This window comes from Rattus norvegicus, chromosome 2 (assembly GCF_021556685.1).
Source record: "Rattus norvegicus strain SHRSP/BbbUtx chromosome 2, alternate assembly SHRSP_T2T, whole genome shotgun sequence".
Classification (NCBI taxonomy): domain Eukaryota; kingdom Metazoa; phylum Chordata; class Mammalia; order Rodentia; family Muridae; genus Rattus; species Rattus norvegicus.
In genome coordinates, this window is record NC_141535.1 from 5,793,094 (window position 1) to 5,811,981 (window position 18,888).

Genomic DNA, 18,888 nt, shown 5'->3' on the forward strand with positions numbered 1-18,888 from the left:
TTTCCAGGCATATATACATGGCTTTTATATCTTCACTACCTCCACTGGAGCCAGCCAGCCAGATTTATAAAGTAACTTTTATTTGCCTGACATTAACTATCATCTCAAATGCTCACTTCTGAACAAGTTTACCTTTTCTTTCTCTTTCTGAACTCAAGCTGGCTGGATCAACTCAGTTGTTCTGACTTGAAACTCCTCTTCAAAATGACTGATTCAAATTGGCTGCTGACTGAATTGCTGAATTGCTCTGCTTGACCTCAATCTGACTGACTGGCAATCTGCTCTAATCTTCTGTCTCCTTCTGATTATCTTGCTTGTTCTGTTTTCACCGGCAACGTGTCTCTGTAAAATTGTCACAGTAAAATCAATCAATCTCTCTCTCTCTCTCTCTCTCTCTCTCTCTCTCTCTCTCTCTCTCTCTCGTGTGTGTGTGTGTGTGTGTGTGTGTGTGTGTGTGTGTGTGTGTGTTCAAGTCAGAGGGATTAAAGGTGTGTGGCATGTCTGCATTACAGCTGGATCACATAAACCTAAAGGTCATTGGATTCAATCTCTTGGCAGAGCAGCCATGTTTCTAGATTAAAATTCCTCTACACTCATGTCAATCTCTTTCCTCACCTCTGCCTGATGGTTCAGTTGATAAAATACTGAATACAACACCAGATATATTAGATTTTGTTCTCCGAAGGTAGACCTTGCTTCCTTTCCCAAGTTAGCAATGAGATCCTTAAAGTATCCCGAACTGGAGCACTAATGGGCCTTTATACTTTTGGGTGAGCCTTTATTGAAGGTTATCAAAAATGTCAAGCCCCATGCCTGTGCTCTACTTTTCCATTTGACAACAATCAATCTGTCTGCAGCTTTATCGTGAAATATCGACCCTTCTCTGTTTACTGCCTGCTGTCACACCGGACTGGGTTCCTTCCTCAAGTGTGCTTTTAGTAAGAGCTACAATATAGTCATCTATCATGCAATTTCTTATAATTGCATATAATTTCAATATAAATTGAACAGGGAGGTTACAATAATTACAAACAATAAGATATTCTAAAATGAAATGACTAAAACCTAATTCAAAATCAAACACATAAGAATCATTGTGGGCTCTACAGCATTAAGGCAGAGAGTTTGGGATGTACTGTGAGCTATACAATACATGTATATAACAACATGTAAATCTGGTAGCAGAGAAACAAATGGTTATTTATAAATGAAGTTGAGCTATTTTAGGAAGAACGCAAAAGTGTGCTAGCAAGTTGTTGGTCCTAAGAATACCTAATGTAGAACTAAATATAACAGGTAATTAGCAGACATAGTCTGTATTTCTCAAGTATGATCCCAGAGATGGTTAGGAAAGGCATCAAAGAAAGAGTTGCTATTTATTGCATATTTAGTATAATGTGATCAATAGGGAGATGAGGAAGCACAGAATCTTGTCAGGAACTAGGACAAATGCTTTACATGCCTGATTTCAGGACATCTCTACAAATACTTAGGAAGTAAACATCATTACCAATATTTAATAAATGAACAAAGTGAGGCTTGGAAGTGATAGAGCCTAGGCCTGAACACAAGGTTCATGGACAAGGTTCATGGACAAGGTTCATGAATATTCTGCTATGACAAATTTCATTTATTCAACTTAAAAAAAAACTAAAAATGTTGGAGGTTACAAAAACTGCAAATGAATTCTTAAATGAGGTAAGCATTCCAGATAAGCAAAATAGCTTACACATAACTTGGATATGGGGAAATCCTACAGATATTCACCTCAAAGTGTAGCTGATCTAGTACTTCAGAATGAAGCAATCTGGGAAAGAAGAATAGTAACAGCTCATCAGAGACCGTCATACATTTATGAGAGCACATTGAAAAAGATGACTAATCTAAGATAAAAATTGAGTGCCAAAACATTAATCTCTCTTGGCAGTGGAGCATACATGAAACTTTGGCCTCTGATGTAATAAAAATAAACACATAAATGCTGCCTAGCAATTGGACAATAACCACAGCTAATATATGATCTCAACACAAGCTAGAAAGATCAAAGAGTAGGTGACGGTGTCTGATTATGAGTCCTATCATTGACCATCCTATAAGCTTAGAAAAGTCCACATAAGTCATTAAGTCAAAGTTAACCAGTAAGAGTTTACTGACTTTGATTCAATTTGTCCTATAATGACAGGCAGTCCTATGGTTATCATTGCTCTGAAAAGTTATACACTAATCTTCTTTATCATTCTCAAAGAAGAAACTAACCTTGCCTTTGCAATGCTGGGATTATAGGTATGCATCATAGTGTCTGGCTCTGAACAATAAAAGTGTTAAAATGGCAAAAATTATAACAATGTTTTCTTATTCAAGCTGACTTTCTGATGACTAAAATTAAAATAGGGAATGAAATAAAATGGCACTAGGAAATTCAAAATATACACTGATAGAAAGTAACATCTTTACAAATACTGAAGAGTCAGCATGACTGCAAAGAGAATAATTGGTATCTGTGGGTCTTGACTCTGAGTCTGGATCACATGAGTGCTGTGTGACCTTTAGCATAGTTCTGAACTGTCCTGTGCCTATTTCACAGAGCAGCAAGCACCCCCCCCCCAGTTTATTACTAATTCACTCCACTCTCATTTCAAGCAGAAATGCAGTGGAATAAGGTATATTTTAAAGTATATTGAAATTCAATTGAAATTTAACAAAATGAGCAATACTGCTTATCTCTCAATCTGAGCAAAAGTCCTGTATTTCTTACATGGCAAGGGAATTTTTAGTTACATACCACTAATACTTCAACTATATAACAGTATTAGAACTCCTATTAATATATGCCATTATTATTATTATTAATAATGTTTAGCATTAATAAGTAGTAATATTTTCTATATTAAAAGATGGCTAATATTTCTTTTTGTGCTGCCGATTTAAATGGTTTAAAGAAGACCAATTAAGCTACTACTTCTATCTTAGTTAGGATAACTACTGCTGTGATGAAACACCATGACCAAAACCATCTTGGGGAGGGAAGATTTTAATTGGCTTATTTATCCATGTCCCAGTACATTGAGGGAAGCCAAGCAAAAATTCAATGAAACCTGGAAGAAGGAACTGAAGCAGAGTCCATGGAGTGCTGCTATCTGGCTTGCTCCTCGTGGCTTGCTTATTCTGCTCTCTAATAGAACACAGAACCATAAACCAGGGGTGGTACCATCCACAGTGAGCTAGGCCCTTTCCCATCAATAACTAATACAAAAAATGGCCTAGACATTTGTCAATCTTATGGGGGCATTTTCTCAATTAAGTCTCCCTCCTCTCAAATGACTTTAGCTTGCATCAAGCTGACACAAAACTAACCAGCAGATTTCCCAATTCCAATCAATAGACATAAACCTTATTTATTTAAAAAAAATCAAATAATATTAACACAATAGGTACAACAATAAAAGTGTAAGTTGATTTCCAGTGCTTACTTAAATTTTGATATACGTTCTGCTTAGTTATACATAAAATTTATAAGTAAGCTAAGTCCTATACTTTGTATGATTTGTCAACAAACAATAACCAGAATCAAGGTTAATCTTGCTATCTGTTACATATTTAAACTCTTTGAGACTCTGGTTTTTCATTTATAAATATGTCATATTTATGTATATGACATATATAAATATATGTAATATTATGTTATTAGGTTAAGATATATTAATATGTCTTAAGTACCTTTATCTTATAAATATACAAATACTGAGAAGGGAAAATGAAATGTTATATGAATCATTTAGCCTAACGGTTGTTGAAACCTCCTCTGAGCACACTGGAAGATAATTGGCTCACAATGATGTCAGAAAGAAACCCCACGGCTGGAACTGGGAACCCAGTAAGTCCAGATGAGAGGAATCCTGCTACAGGCCTTGTGCGGAGTTATTGGCATGAAGCTGGGAAATACAAAGAACAGATGAGCCACAAGCACATATTGAACACCATCCCAAAATTCCTTGCACTGGGCAATGGATGATCATGAATTTACAAACACAGTGGAATTTGCTTTAGCTAAAGGCACACATCCTCCAGATGCTAGATGCCAAATATGAAGTCGGAAACTTGAGTGACCCAAATGTGTCACTGGAGGTAGGAAACGCATAAAATTCTGGGGCAGGTAATTCTAGCTGTCCATAAGCTTCCCTCTCCTATTTTATACCTTGGTGTACTTTGTACATTAAACACACACACACACACACACACACACACACACACACACACACACACACTTCAAAATCAGTAACTGGACACTGAAAAGAAGTTTGGACAGCTGCTGCTGCTGCTGCTATGAGGTTTCCAGCTTAGCTGTGGAAAGCTACAGGACAAAATGAAAATCTCTGACATACATGACAGAGAATGCAAATCCAATCCATACACAAGGGAAGGTAGTCAAGAGCATCTAACCACAGGGTTTTTAAATCTGCAAATTGGTTTTGTTTTAATATAAACAGAGTCCCTGGGTACTGTTGCATCAATGTAGAGACTTCTTTCGGGTTAGATAGCAATGGTAAAACAACATTCGTTATTATTGGTTCTCTACAAATTGCAAATATGGTTTTTGAAACTTAACATGTTTGTTACTTGACTACAGTTTGAGTGTATTATAGCAAAAATAGAAATGAGGGTCAGATATTTTGCAATCCATTTAATGAAATAATTATTGAGCAAATGCTTCGTTGAAGGTATCATGGCAGATACTGTAGAGATTCAGAGATAAATTTATGTTTTTTACAGGCTCACAGAATAGTAAAACTTGAATTCACTGACGTCACTATAGGCCAACAAGACTGGATTATGTAATAACTTCCCATGTAATAAGACTCAATGTTTGGTAAGTACAGAGAGCTGTTTAATAGACATAGGAAGTAATAAATTGGGTGGATATTGCATTTCTAAATTTTTAAATGGATATAATAAAAGTGTTTTATATCTGCACCATGACCATGATACATCAATGCTCAGTGTAGGTGAGAATACAATATTTTTCAGGAAATATAGTCATAAGGATTAATATTGTTTCAATATTAATTGAATTTGCTAATTATTTTTATGAGGCCCTATGGCAGTCACTTTGAACTAACTTACTCCTGTTTAGTGTAGATAATAGAGCACTACTCGGGAAGAACTAATCAATGCCTCTTTGTTAATAGCATGAGCACAGTTGTTACCAAAATAGCTAATGTTCAAATAAACAGACTTACTCAGAAGCCATCAAGTTCTAGATGTTGTAAATTAGCCTTAAAATATGGAGTTAACAGAAAAAGTCGGGACTGTCATGAAAAGTGCCAAGAATATGTTGAAAAGCATCAGGTAGCCAACTTACTTTCCTTCTAGCCATTCAGAGCAACATATAATTATTTATGAAGAACCACTGTGCTATTCCAGAAGTCCTATTATTCATGCAGCATATTGGAAAAATATGTTCTCTGGCCAAACATAAGAATGAAATATATAGATTTCAGATTCATAATATTTCCAAAATGTGGGAACTGTAAGCTATAAAAAGGGTGAAGATACAAAGATATATGTGTGCATAGGAATACAAGCCTAGATTCATCAGACAGTTCATATTTGAGGGAAGGAAGTACTTCTGCCTAAGTTGTGAGATACAATTGTTCTTATAAATCATCAATAGAAAAACTAACATCTGACATTTTTAAGAAGTTAGCTCCGATTAATTACTTGGATTTGGCTGGTAGTTTTCTTTCTGGTTTCAGTCTTCTAAATTATTGTTTTACACTATACCTCTTACATTTTCCTAGTGGGAGAGATATATTCTTGTCCAGTTCTAACAGAGAACAATAGAGGAACTGAAAGTAAATTGCTGGAGACTAACTCTATATAATCAGCTCCCTTTATGCTCTGGGAATCCTCTGTCAAAACAACTGAACTGCCACAAAGACAGCATTCTTATCAGAATGGCTGCTTCATAAATGCCATCTCAAAGCTTGCAAAGCTCAAGTTTGTAACAGACACAAAATTAAAACACACACACACACACACACACACACACACACACACACACACACACACACACACCCAGAGTTTCCCTCTTTAGCTTCTCACACCCGAATGGCTGTCTCCCTTCTCCATCAGTCTTTAATGCTAATTTTCTAGTTTGAAGTAAATTTGCTAGCCTTTTCCACTTCATTTTAGCACTTTATGCCTCTTAGAATCCAAGTGGCACCACTTATCACATCCTAGTGAAATTTAATACTCATTTCAGATACTGGAAAATCATTGCACAAAAGTCAAATTCATTCCCACAAGCAAAATATCAACCATTGGTCAGGGAATACATTTTCCACCTTTGAGCTGTCCTTAAGGAGCTACTGTGCAAGGCAGAAATTTCCTCTAGAAAAACATCTTGACAAGCAGGAACTTTCCAGAGTTGCTGAGTAAGCATTGCTCTCACTGATGAATAGGACACATGGGGGGGGGGGTGTTCTTTAAGACTCCCTGGCTCCCAAGTCACACTGAATGAGGTGCATAAACTTTCTGCCTCATTTTCTCAGGGATCACAGAGGGAATAATGAACTTCCTTCTCAGAAAGTATAAACAACTGGAGAATGTGGGACCTTAACATTACAGAAGACATCCTGAAATCTGATAAAACAACATGTTCTTAAAAGTTTCTATTGGTGATGTTATCTTTCTACAGTCTCTGGTTGTATTCAGGAAAACAGAGCTAAAACATGTTACAACACTTGCTCCACCACACCCAGTAAGTGTCAGGTACACAGAAAGGTCACATACAGTGAGCTCATTCTCTGAAACACAAGTCATGAAGGAGGGGCTTGGGAGCGGGGGAGGGGGGAGTCACAGACCTTCAGCGTAGGTGGGGTCAGGGAGCATCTAATGCTAAAGATCAGAAAGTGTCAAGCCAAATCATTAAATAAGATGTTAATGATTTTTCAACATGAGGTCCAGGGGACACAAACCCATGTTTTGTAATCTTTCATGTCCAGTCAGCAGAGAAATTCCATGCTATAAGATCATTAAGAGTATTATGGACAGCAAGGCTGGTAAGTTAATTTCCTTCAAACTTAGAGCCTATCTGGAAAGAAATACAAACTTCAGTCATAACAACAGTAAGAGAATGTGTCCCTGGCCGGGAATACATTCTGGGCCTGTGACAGACAGGAGCGGCTTTGAAGCAGTATGACCTAGGTCAGTACTTACTCAGAGTGTGACTGGCGCCAAGACTTCAGCTTGGTTTAGGGAATGACAGCATTCCGGGTCGGTCGAATTCAACCTCTGCCGTTTCAGTTCCCAGCCTAAACTGAACCTGCAGAGTGACGCACAAGGCTCACAAGGCGGGGCGAGGTATGCCAGGGCTCCCGCCCTCCTCCGCAGAACGCTGGCCCTGAAACCTGAAACCTGCAGCAGCGCCTGGGCCGAAATCCATTAGTGCTCCCTAGTGGTGCTTCTTAGTAGGGCTTGGCATATCCAAACTGGTTAACTTCCTCTGTATCCCGTAATACACACTATGTAGGACACACACTATGTACTATACGCAGCAGCAAAGGCTGGCAGGTCTACTGCTCCAGGATAACACTTTTTGACTAACAAAATAACCTCAATGATTGAAGCCATGAAGTTAATGAAAGATGGCAGTGATAATCCCAGATTATAAAAATCTCTAAAACTTCATATTGGATTTTTAGAAGAACAGTTTAACATAATATGAATTGTACTAAATCATTTTCATGATTGAAAACTGAAGAATAGATCTGAAACCACCAAATTTATAAATTCAGAAATCTATACTGCTATTCTAGGTTGATAATTAATTAATTAATTAATTAAGGGAAAGGCAATACTTTTTGAAAAGAAAGCCAAGTTACAGAGTGACTGATGCAGTTAGTTACCATATTTTAAAAGACATAAGGAAATCAATGTTTTCCTAAAGGCATAAACCAACTAGGATAACCACCCTGGCCCCTCTGCTTGGGCTTAAACTTGAGGAAGTGTAGGTGTACAGTGTTTGACAAATGAGACCTTAGACCCAGGTAATGACAGATGAGCAAAGACTCAGGATGCATTCAGCCAATAAAGAGATGATAATTAGAGATCATTAAAAGAGGGGAGCTCTCCCCTTAACTGCTGTGTTCTCCACATTCCATTGTTAGCACAGTGGTACTATCTGCCTTCTGCCTTGTCGAGGTGCATCTCCCAGTGGATTATTTTCCTTTTCCTTTTACTCTGGCTTCTGGCATTAGGTAGCTGTGAGTTCTTCAATGAAGGCAGTGGGGCAGGCTTCTGTGCTCCAGATGAGTCAGAATAGTAACCACAGAGATAGAAGTGAACTTTACAGCAGTTCTTAGCTTGCGGGCCAGGGAGATAGGGGTTTCCATGCTCAGAAATAGGCAAGGATGTTACTTAATTACTGATTCCCTCACCAGCCACTGCTGTGGTTGTCATCTTCCCTGAGTGTTGTCCTCCAACTGAGTGGGTTTTTCAGAAACTATGGTATTTTCACTACATGGGGCCGCCTATTCAATACTTAAGTACTAGGCTTTGCTCCACTCTAGGGAACCAATTCTGTAGCCTCAAGCCTGAGAATCTTCATTTCCACAAAATTCTCCATTGATACACAGGTAACCCAAGGCAGAGGTATTTAAACACTAAACCATAGCAAAAGCAACAGCCGGGAGCTTGTTAGAAAGGCAGGATATACAAGCCTCACTCCAGGTGTCCTGAATCAAAAACTTCATCTCAATAACTCCCACATATTCAGTATGTATATAAAAACATAAGAATTACCAACTGGAACATATCACCAAATGTTAGTTATTTATATATTATTTACATATTATTTTAAAATCTGCTACATATATATCATGATTATTAATTTTAAAATAGATTTCCCTTTAAACTGATAATCTAGCCTTGTCTTAAGCAAAATTATTGATATGATGAATTTAAAGTGTCATTTATAGTACATTAAAGTACATGTATGATTATTAAAATAAAAGCCTTTCCTATTTACACAGTCATCTATCTCATAAACTAAACATGATTCAAGATGCCTGGTGTGGTAGTTTGAACAAGAATGGCCTTCATACAATCCATAGTCTCTTGAAGAAAGATTGAGTCATGTTAGTTACACTGGTCAGTCAAATGTGCTATATTTGGAGAATTCAGAGAAGGCTGAGGTTAAGAGTGCTTAACCTCTTCAAGGACACCTGAGTTTGGTTCTTAGTAGCCCACACCAGGCAATTAGCTATTGCTTATAACAGCATGTCCAACACCTTCTGCCTTCTGAGGGCTCCCACTCACCTATATCCAGGCACACACATTCATGTAAATAAAAATAAACCTTTTTTGTCATTGTTAAGATGAGCTTGGAAATGAACAATGTAAGGATGCCTCTATCCATAAAGGCAGAAATGCTACAAAATGGATTTGATGGCAGAAGTTTCTGGTATAAGGTCCTCAACTAAATGTTGAGCTGTGGTTGTAGCAGGATTTAACTGGAGATGTTCCCTGTACTGCTGTGGAGTATTCCAGGCAACAAAGCTTTAGTTTCCTTCTGCTTAATTCTTGTGAGTTATCTTTTAGCTATTTACTGTCTGTTTTAGTTAGGGCTTTACTGCTGTGAACAGACACCATGACCAATGCAACTCTTATAAGGACAACATTTAAATGGGCTGGATTACAGGTTGAGAGGTTCAGTCCATTATTATCAAGGCATGGCAGTGGTGCAGGAGGAGCTCAGAGTTCCACATCTTCATCTGAAGGCCCTTAGGGGAAGATTGGCTTCCAGACAGTTAGGACAAGGGAATTAAAGCCCATGCCCACAGGGACACATCTCCAACATGACCATCCTTTCTAATAATGTCACTCCCTCTGTCAAGCATATACAAACCATCACACTCTCCCTGAAGAAATTCATTTGTATCCTAAACGATCCAGGGTAGATTCTAATCAGAAATAACTTTGACTACTATATTCTAACAGCAAAATTTTCTATAAAGACATTCCATACAAGCTATTTTGATACTCAAGAGTCAGTTAAAAAGATGTTGCATCTGTAATATTAGGCTAGGGCTATTATTGCCCAAATTTACCATTTTGGGTGTATCTATAGACCTTTTCAAATCTCTCTTCTGTCAGCCAGTAAGAATCGCAAAGAACATTGAAAGACTATGAGTCTTAAATATAGGGCTGTTTGACTTTGAGAACTGCACTGTTTTAGCCTTTATTGCTAATGTTGGGGACTCTACAACACTAATGCTCACTGAAGAAGTACTGCTTCCTTAGTCAAACATTTCAAAGTTTGGATTCCTTTTTTGCCAAGTACCTTGAGAATTTTGGAGAAGCTAAAGTATCAATCATTCATCAAACAAATGGCATAAATTAAAAGATTAACAAACTTCATGTGATAACCATCAGTTTTAAAGAAAAGATATTTACATAAAATGCTGTGTAGGGAATTATGAGATATACAATGTTTCAAATAATCTTGTACATAATCAGCCACAGAACTGCAATAGGATTAATAGGAAAATTGTATGCATTCCAAACTACTAGCTACAGTGATCATTTGAGTTGAATGGTGATGTTTCAGTAATCCCTTTATAAGTTGCAAAGCTCAGAGGTGTTACTATTACAAGAAGAGACTCTGCGTTTATGGAACGCGTCATCACAGACTACTCCGGAAACCCAGGCCAATCCTACCTCCATCTTACTGGCTTGGGGAGCTCATTAAGGTAACCTAACTCTTGAGTCATTGTTTCCTAAGTAACAGAGGAATAAATAAATCAATGTTATGAATGGATCTTATAAGATAATTATAAACAACACTTAGCAGAGAACCTGGTGTGAAGAATGATCATGTGAGAGATTTGAATAATTTTCTAAAGAATCCAGAGAACAATCGTTCACCTGCAATATATGCAAAAGCCCAAGACTATCTACAGATATTTATTATAATAATAGTTATAAAACACATTATATAGTGTTAGTATAGCAATAATTATACCATAAATGGTTTTACTAGATTTTTAAATCAGTAATAGCTTAGTGGGTAAGAGCCCATATTGCTCTTAAACCTGGGTTCAAGTTCCCACTCATGTCAGCTATCAACTGCTTGTAACTCCAGTTCTAGTACTTCTAACACTCCTTGCCTCTGAGGGCACCTGCACATACATGATGCACAAAAGCTCACACAGGAGCTAACAAACACATAAATAAATTTATTTTCTAAAAGAGAAGCTCATCCTCTCTTCCAACACAGAAACAGTATGATATCCAATAATTTTTGTGAGTAATGGCCTTTCAATCAATTATCAAAACTAATAAACAAGCAACTATGTGGCTGTTTAAGTGATAAATGCTTCCTGTGGGCTCCAAGACTTGAACCAATTGGTGATACTGTTTAGGGAGTTTTAGAGGAAGTGTGCCCTTGAAGGCATCCTGAGGTGTATGTATGCATGCTTGCTGCTTTCCCTCTGTGCCCTACCCACAGATGCCTTCCTTGTAAAGCAATGAGGATCAAAGGCTTTCTTGGATTCAGGAATGACTGACATTGGTGGCTGTGACTGCTCTACCAACATGTGGTCTGGGAGGCTGACTACTCCTCAAAGTTGCTGCTTTTTTCTTAGAAAACAAAAATATTAATTTCAGTGGGAGAGTACACCATAACATTGTGCAAACTATTATACTACTACAAACATTTTATCAAACAACAGTCAGTTTAGCACACTAAACATACACAAAGTAAGTGAATATTTGTAATTTTCATAATGTTGCCTGAAGAGTAGTATATAAATAATATATAAGGAGTGTTTCAAAAAGCAAGTTTCATAAAAGTGAAACCCTTCCAAAAATGTCACTCCCAGTGCAGTGGCTACCTCCTTTCTTATGGTTCAACAGAGAATGTGTAATGAGTCACACAACCCATATAGAGGTGATTTAGCAATAGATCTCAAAGACATAATTATACTGAGAAAAACGTCTTAGAAAAATAAAAGCAAGTACATTTTTATTCAAATGTGAACTACTGTAACATGAAAAATTGAAAACAGAATATGCAGTACTTGGGAATATTGAATACTTATGATGTGCCAGGCAATTATTCTACAAAAAGAAAATAATGGCACTCTTCCAATAAAAAAATCTAAGAAAACAGCATTCTGAGTGCATGCAGTGTTCTGAGGACCAAATGCAAAAGCTTTAAACCTTGACATTAGCTGACAAATCTGCTACTACAGTTATCTCCATTTTAAAGCTGAAAAGACTGAGGTATAGGATAAATAACTTTTTTATGGTCATAGGTACTAAGTGCAGGATGTCAGCTTCAGACTGTCTCCTCTACATACCCATGAGACGGAGTTATATTATGACAAATGGCAGGATAAAATGTTCTAATGAACTATATCCTAAAATTAAAACACATTGTTTGTATTTCACACTGAGAAAAGTCAGTATAAAAAAGTATCCATATTTATATATGTATATATATATATATTCATTATTTCTGACTTTTAGATAGGAATATTATCCAAGGCCCACACAACATCCTTGTGTAAGTTAGACTAGGATCTTATTAACTGAGCTATATTTTCAGTTTAAGAGATTTGAGAAGAATATTTCTTTGACTTTTCTAGTTTCTTATTAGACTATTTAATTGTAAAAAAAGAAAATAAAGGCAATAAGAAGGAAAATAAAATGCACATTTATGAATAACTTCATATCTAGTATCCTTTGAATAAATGTGTTTCAAAAAAAGCAACATGTGCATTCTATACCTCACAATCTAAATAATAATTCTACATCAAAATACAAAAACCATACTCCATAGACTTTCATATTCTGTAATTTGTTTCTGTACCTCCTTATTTTTCTTTTTCTTCCCTATACTCTATCATTCAAAGTCATATAGCATCATGGACCTCTATGGTGCAGCCAGAGCCCTTCCCTCCAGATGGGAAGTGAATGAGGGAAGTTGAGTCAAAGGACTCATAAGTGGCTTATGATATAACTCCACAAAAATTGACAAAATTGAATATGTATGGGCTGCCAAGACACTGATTAGAAAACATAACATATATGGGTACTCTACATATATGGGCAGTAAACATTTTATTGTATAACATGATAATTTGGTTTTGATTAATTTTTAAGACTCAGCAGAAGCCAGACTAATATTATTTAACTTCTTGAAATGCCTGCTATAAAAGTATGAATTGAAATATTCTTTGCCTTTGGGATAAACAATGTCATAGAAGGTAGGAAATGCAATGTTTATGTCTGTGTTCTCACAAGATGACATCTAGGTGTCCACTAGTTGACTACTCTCAAAGTACTTCAGGAAGGTAACTATAGTGGAGTTATATTTAGAAAATGTCCTCTAGGAACCATGGAAAAATGAGAAGCAGTTGTGGAGACCCCTAGGATTATTTGCAGAATATATAATCTTTCCCAAAACATACTTAATGTCATTAAAGGGAATAAATATGGTTAAAAAAGTTATATGAACAAGACACTATCTGGAAGTTTAATAAAAAGCTAAGACAAGACATGCAAAGACAAAATAAAACATAGCATCATTCTTCATACATTCTGAGACTATGTGTCTTGTGTCCCAGTCAGAAGTCATCCTGGAAAGGCTAAAGTTATTGTGTGTGTGTGTATGTGTGTGTGTGTGTGTGTGTGTGTGCACGCGCATATGTGTGCCTGTGTGTGTGTAGTTATACTGTATGCATATAAGTATACATGAACACATGTGGTGTTGATGCGACAGGTTGTCAGGCCCAACCAGTGTGTGTGTGTGTGTGTGTGTGTGTGTGTGTGTGTGTGTGTGTGTGTGTGTTACTTGTATAAAAGACTTTTTTCCTTTTCCTTTCTTTTTTCTCCAATTCATGAAGAGTTAATGAGTTCCAAGCCTATTGCCTGGCCAGTGAGAGGAAGCTTGAGCCAGAGAGAAAAGAAACCAGTGCTTATCAGCATAAATTATAAGGCCAGAGATCATCAGTCTTTGATCTTCTGATGCGTGTTCCACTTTGGCCTAATTCCCTAAATGTTGAGTAGGCACCTGGCATGTCCTACACCAGAATTTTGATTGTGCTGCTAGATACACAGATCTAAACATATAACAACATGGCCAGAACAATGTTTACATGATGTATAAAAATCAATTCTCTAGTTTTGTGTATATAACAGGACTCAATATTTATGCTGCTGAAGCATTCCACATTCCTATGAATCTATAATTCTTCTGAAATAAAAAATGTTTTAAATGTGCTAAGGAAAGACATGATGGTATGTATAATAAAGATATGAGTCAAGTATCTACAAGCAAACATAATGGGTCTGTAATGAAAACTAAAGCAAGTAAAATTAAGAACTCATTAGAAAAGACTTGGAAATATGGCAGCAGAAAATATCCCAAAAGACCCTACAGAGCAAAAAGGTAAGAGGAAAGTACCAGGAGCATCCATGACCATTAGTGAGGGAAAGGGAAGACACATCCACATGTATTAATCCGGGGGTAAAGCCAAAGAGCAGCCACAGGCAACAGTGGGGCAAAGTCAAGCTGCTAGTTCACATGTAACTGCCAACTTCCAAGAAAAGGTGGGATGTATAGAAACAAGGAGTTTAAAGAAAATATGGTCAAAATATTTCCCAATTTTATGGTAACTATAAATGTAACAATCTAAGAATTTTAATAAATCTCACGAGGGATTAAATACTGTAACAATGAAGTATAATGAAAACATTTCTTACATTCTAAGAGACTGGAACTTTTGCTGGACCTGGTAACTGAAGATCACTTTGAGGTAATTTACCACTAAAGACTGCTATCCTACTGTGTACTCTGTCTTTAAGGGGCAATGTAACAACCTTACTTGCCTTGGATTTCCAAGTAATCAACTTTTAAGTTAATCAAGTTAATCAAGTTAAGCTACAGCACAGCTGTAATCTTAAATTATGTTCTCTTCCATGCCCCTGACCCAGAGTAATGCATAGTTGAAAGCAGCAAATATAGAGGCTGAAAGCAACCATGTAAAAACCACCATAAGAGTTGAACAACTGTGGACAATGGCTGGTGAACAATGATGTTTATAGTGTTGTATTTTGTCTGATAAGTTGGAATCAGTCAATCTCTTGTGAAAATCTGTTAAAGATTTCTGTGAAGTATCCCATCCCTTCCCACCATGGGATACTTTTTGTGCTGTTCAATAAATTATGTATTCTTCCATGCCCCTGACCTAAAGTAATGAAAAACTCTTTGTTAGGGACAGAGACACACAGACAGAACACATTTAGGTAGGTATGGATTCAGACTCAAAACAAGAAAGGGAACATGAAAGGCATCAGGATCATGGAGAAGAAAATTCAAATCTGGATTGCCTTTAGTTAAATGACTCTAACTTAAAGTTATTGTTTGTCTGTCTGTCTGTCTGTCTATCTATCTATCTATCTATCTATCTATCTATCTATCTTAATGAAACATTAATGCATTATCGGTGACTTTTAGTTAATCATTATTGCAGTGATGGATATGAAGAATATATAATAAAAGAACAAGCAGGTTTTAAGTTTATACCGAGACACCCAGTAATGATGCATCTGCCTCATTGCAAAGAAGTTGGTGAGTTCCCAGGTACAACCCAAAAATTCTCTTTCCATCTCCACATAGAGTGACTATAAGTGTGTGGAGATATTGGTCCACTTCCCCACTTAAAGCACATAAACTGTCCCTGAGTCTTCAACTGGGGAGATGCTGACTCTAGCATGCCATGAACAGCAAGTGACTGACGGGATCTCTACCTGACAGTTTTGAGTACACAAACTTTTGTATCTGATTGACTCTTGAAACTTTCAAAGGTTTAATTTGGAAACTAACATGATCAAATAACTGTTGAAATGATGTAAATAACTGTTGAAAATGATGTTGGATCTGTTTGTTGAACTATCTGAACAAATGTAATACACTATCTGAATATTCTCAAAGGTAAATCAAATGCTTATCTTCTTAAAAAAAAGGAAAAAAGGTATACCTTTTCATTAAAACTGCCAAAGTTACTCAGATTCCTATCTGGGTAAACACAGGAGCAAATAATATTAGTTTTAGTGAAAATAACCTAGGGGGAGGCAGGTAGAGGTATTTTGTAGTGTGAAGGCAGTGAAAAATGGCTTTCCAATTATGTCAATAATGGAAAAACATCAGATAATTGTTGAATTTTATTGTTCTAAAGTCATGCATTTCTTGCTTCATTACTCTAGGAATTAATATACACCTTAAAATCAATATAAAACAAGGTTGCTCATATTTTCCTATATTATTTTCTTATTTGCCTTTAACCTATTCATGTTAATTAACACCACCTTAGATTTGGTGGACCATGATTTATAATCCCTTGCTAAAATATTTAGGCTTTGGCATGTTTGTTAAATCAGTTGCATACTAATAGTCACTACATTAAGTAACAGGAAATGAGAGCATATTATTTGAAAATATTATCCAGAAAAAATATGCCTTTTTAAAGGGCAGGCAGGTTCAATTATAGTGCTATAATTATTCTTGCAATGTTTCTATTGTTTTATCTCCTCCTCCTCCTCTTCCTCCTCTTCCTCCTCTTCTTCTTCCTCTTCCTCCTCCTCCTCTTCCTCCTCCTTCTTTTCTCCTTCTCCTACTTCTTTTCCTGTTTATCAGTCTCTGGGTATAAATCTGCAAAGAACTCCAGTGTCATCTGGCTTTGAGCTGTCAAGGAGTCTGGAGATGCTGCCCTCTGCTGGCTGTCCCTGTACTCTGACTCAGCTTCCTTCACTTGCCATCTGCAAGGAGGAAGGACCCTAGCTATACCACGGAGGTCCATGATGCTATATGACTTTGAGTGATAAAGTATAAGGAAGAAAAAGAAAAATACGGAGCTACAGAAACAAATTACAGAATTGTGACAACCATAATATGAAAGTCTATGGAGTATGGTCTTTGTATTTTAGTGCAGAATTGTTTTTGAATTTAATTTTAAAAATTTTTGAGAATTTCATACATGAATACTATATTTATATAATTTCTCCTTTTCTTCTTATGTCTCTCATCTTAAATTAATGACTACTTTCTAAATATATATGTATGTATACACTTACATATACACACACATATATATATATACATACAAACATACATACATACATACATACATACATACATACATACATACACACACACGCACATATGCACACACACATAATGATAGCTATTCTTGGTTGTCAACTTGACTACATTTAGAACTTTTAAAATCCCAAAATGCAGGGCACATCTATGAGGGAATTTTGCTTAATTTGAAGTAGGTAGATTCACTTACAATCCGGATCTTGAAACAGGAAGACTCATTCCTTTAATCTGGATCTTGAGGCAGAAAGATGGACCTTTAATCTGGGCCACACCCTCTGCTAGAAGCCTACATAAGGACAGGGAAGAAGGAAGGTTTTGTTCTTTGCCTGCTTTCCTTCAACCAGCTAGCAAGTCCGTTCCTTCACTAGCATTACAGTCTACTACTTTGGAATTTTACCATCTACTGTAGACCAGCTGACACATCCAGCTCATGGACAGAGCAACTTCTGCATTCTTAGGCTTTCTGTTCAGACAGTCATTGTTAGATTAGCTGGACTGCAACCTGAAAGCCATTCCAATAAATCCCCTTACGTGTTCATTTTATAAGTTTTGTTGCACTAGAGAAGCCTGATTAATACATATATTTACATATATACATGCTTATATACATTTATACATATACATGTCGATATACATACAAATACACACACACACAAATATATAACCCCGTTGCGTCAATTTAGTGTGCACTGTATAACAGTTCAGCTCTGACCACTTAGGACAGGATAATCTATTATCCCTGGAGAAGAGTGATTAATTCATATATGTTCTCTCTCTCTCTCTCTCTCTCTCTCTCTCTCTCTCTTTCTCTCTCTCTCTCTGAGTATTAATTGTCCATAGTTCATCATCTAGGGGCCTTGTAAGGATTCCCCCATCAACATTGGTATATGTCTTAGTTAGGATTTCAATTACTATTTTAAAATACCATGCCCAAAAAGCAACTTGGGAAGAAAAGGTTTTTTTTTTTTTCATTTCCCTTCACTGAGGGAAGTCAGGGCAGGAACTCAAGATAGAAACCTGGAGATAGGAATGAAATAGACCATGTAAAAAATGCTGCATACCACCTTGCTTTCTTAACACAACTCAGGCCCAGATGTTCAGAGTTGGTACTATCCACGCTGGGATAGGCCCTCCTACATCAACCATTAATCAAGAAGTCAAACAGACTTACCTATAAGCAAATCTTATAAAGGAATTTCCTCAATGGAGAGTCTTACCAAATTACTTTAGCCAAATTACTTTTTGACATAAACTAACAAGAACACCATGACAATTAATGTCACTTTTCAGGCCTTGTTTGGGAGAATATTTTTGAGGTTTCATGAGTGCAACCTTCCCTTTCATATGTAGAATACACTACCTTGAAATAGATGTCCCATCCTGGTCCTCTGGCTCTCACAATCTTTTTAGCCCTTCTTCTCTGATAGTCCCTGAGCCTTAGTTGTAAAGGTTGTTATATGTATCAGTTGGGGTTGGGTAACCCATGATCAGTGGTCTCTACATTTTAACTCGCTGTGGCTTTCTGTAATAGGAATGAAGTTCCTCCCTGCATTTTATTTCATACATGATTCATGCAGAGTAAAAATCCCATTAGAAAATGGAATTTTAGCAGGGTCTGAATACTCCCTGCCAAAAAGGCGTTCGACAGAGAAGGTAAAACGTAAGAACACACACAGGGAACAGAATTAAAGCAGTGTACTCATATCACTGTCAAGCTCCAA

The 18,888-nt window shown here is 36.7% G+C and overlaps 1 protein-coding gene across 12 annotated transcripts in view; it reads right to left on the minus strand.

The window, feature by feature from the left end:
* Cast (calpastatin) overlaps positions 1-18,888 on the minus strand; it is a 102,404-nt gene that overhangs the window by 64,032 nt on the left and 19,484 nt on the right. For 4 of the 12 annotated variants that reach the window (XM_087616409.1, XM_087616408.1, XM_087616407.1 and 1 more), the window contains exon 1: positions 7,219-7,320. The gene's annotated coding sequence lies outside the window, so the exon portion shown is untranslated. 12 annotated transcript variants of the gene reach the window in all.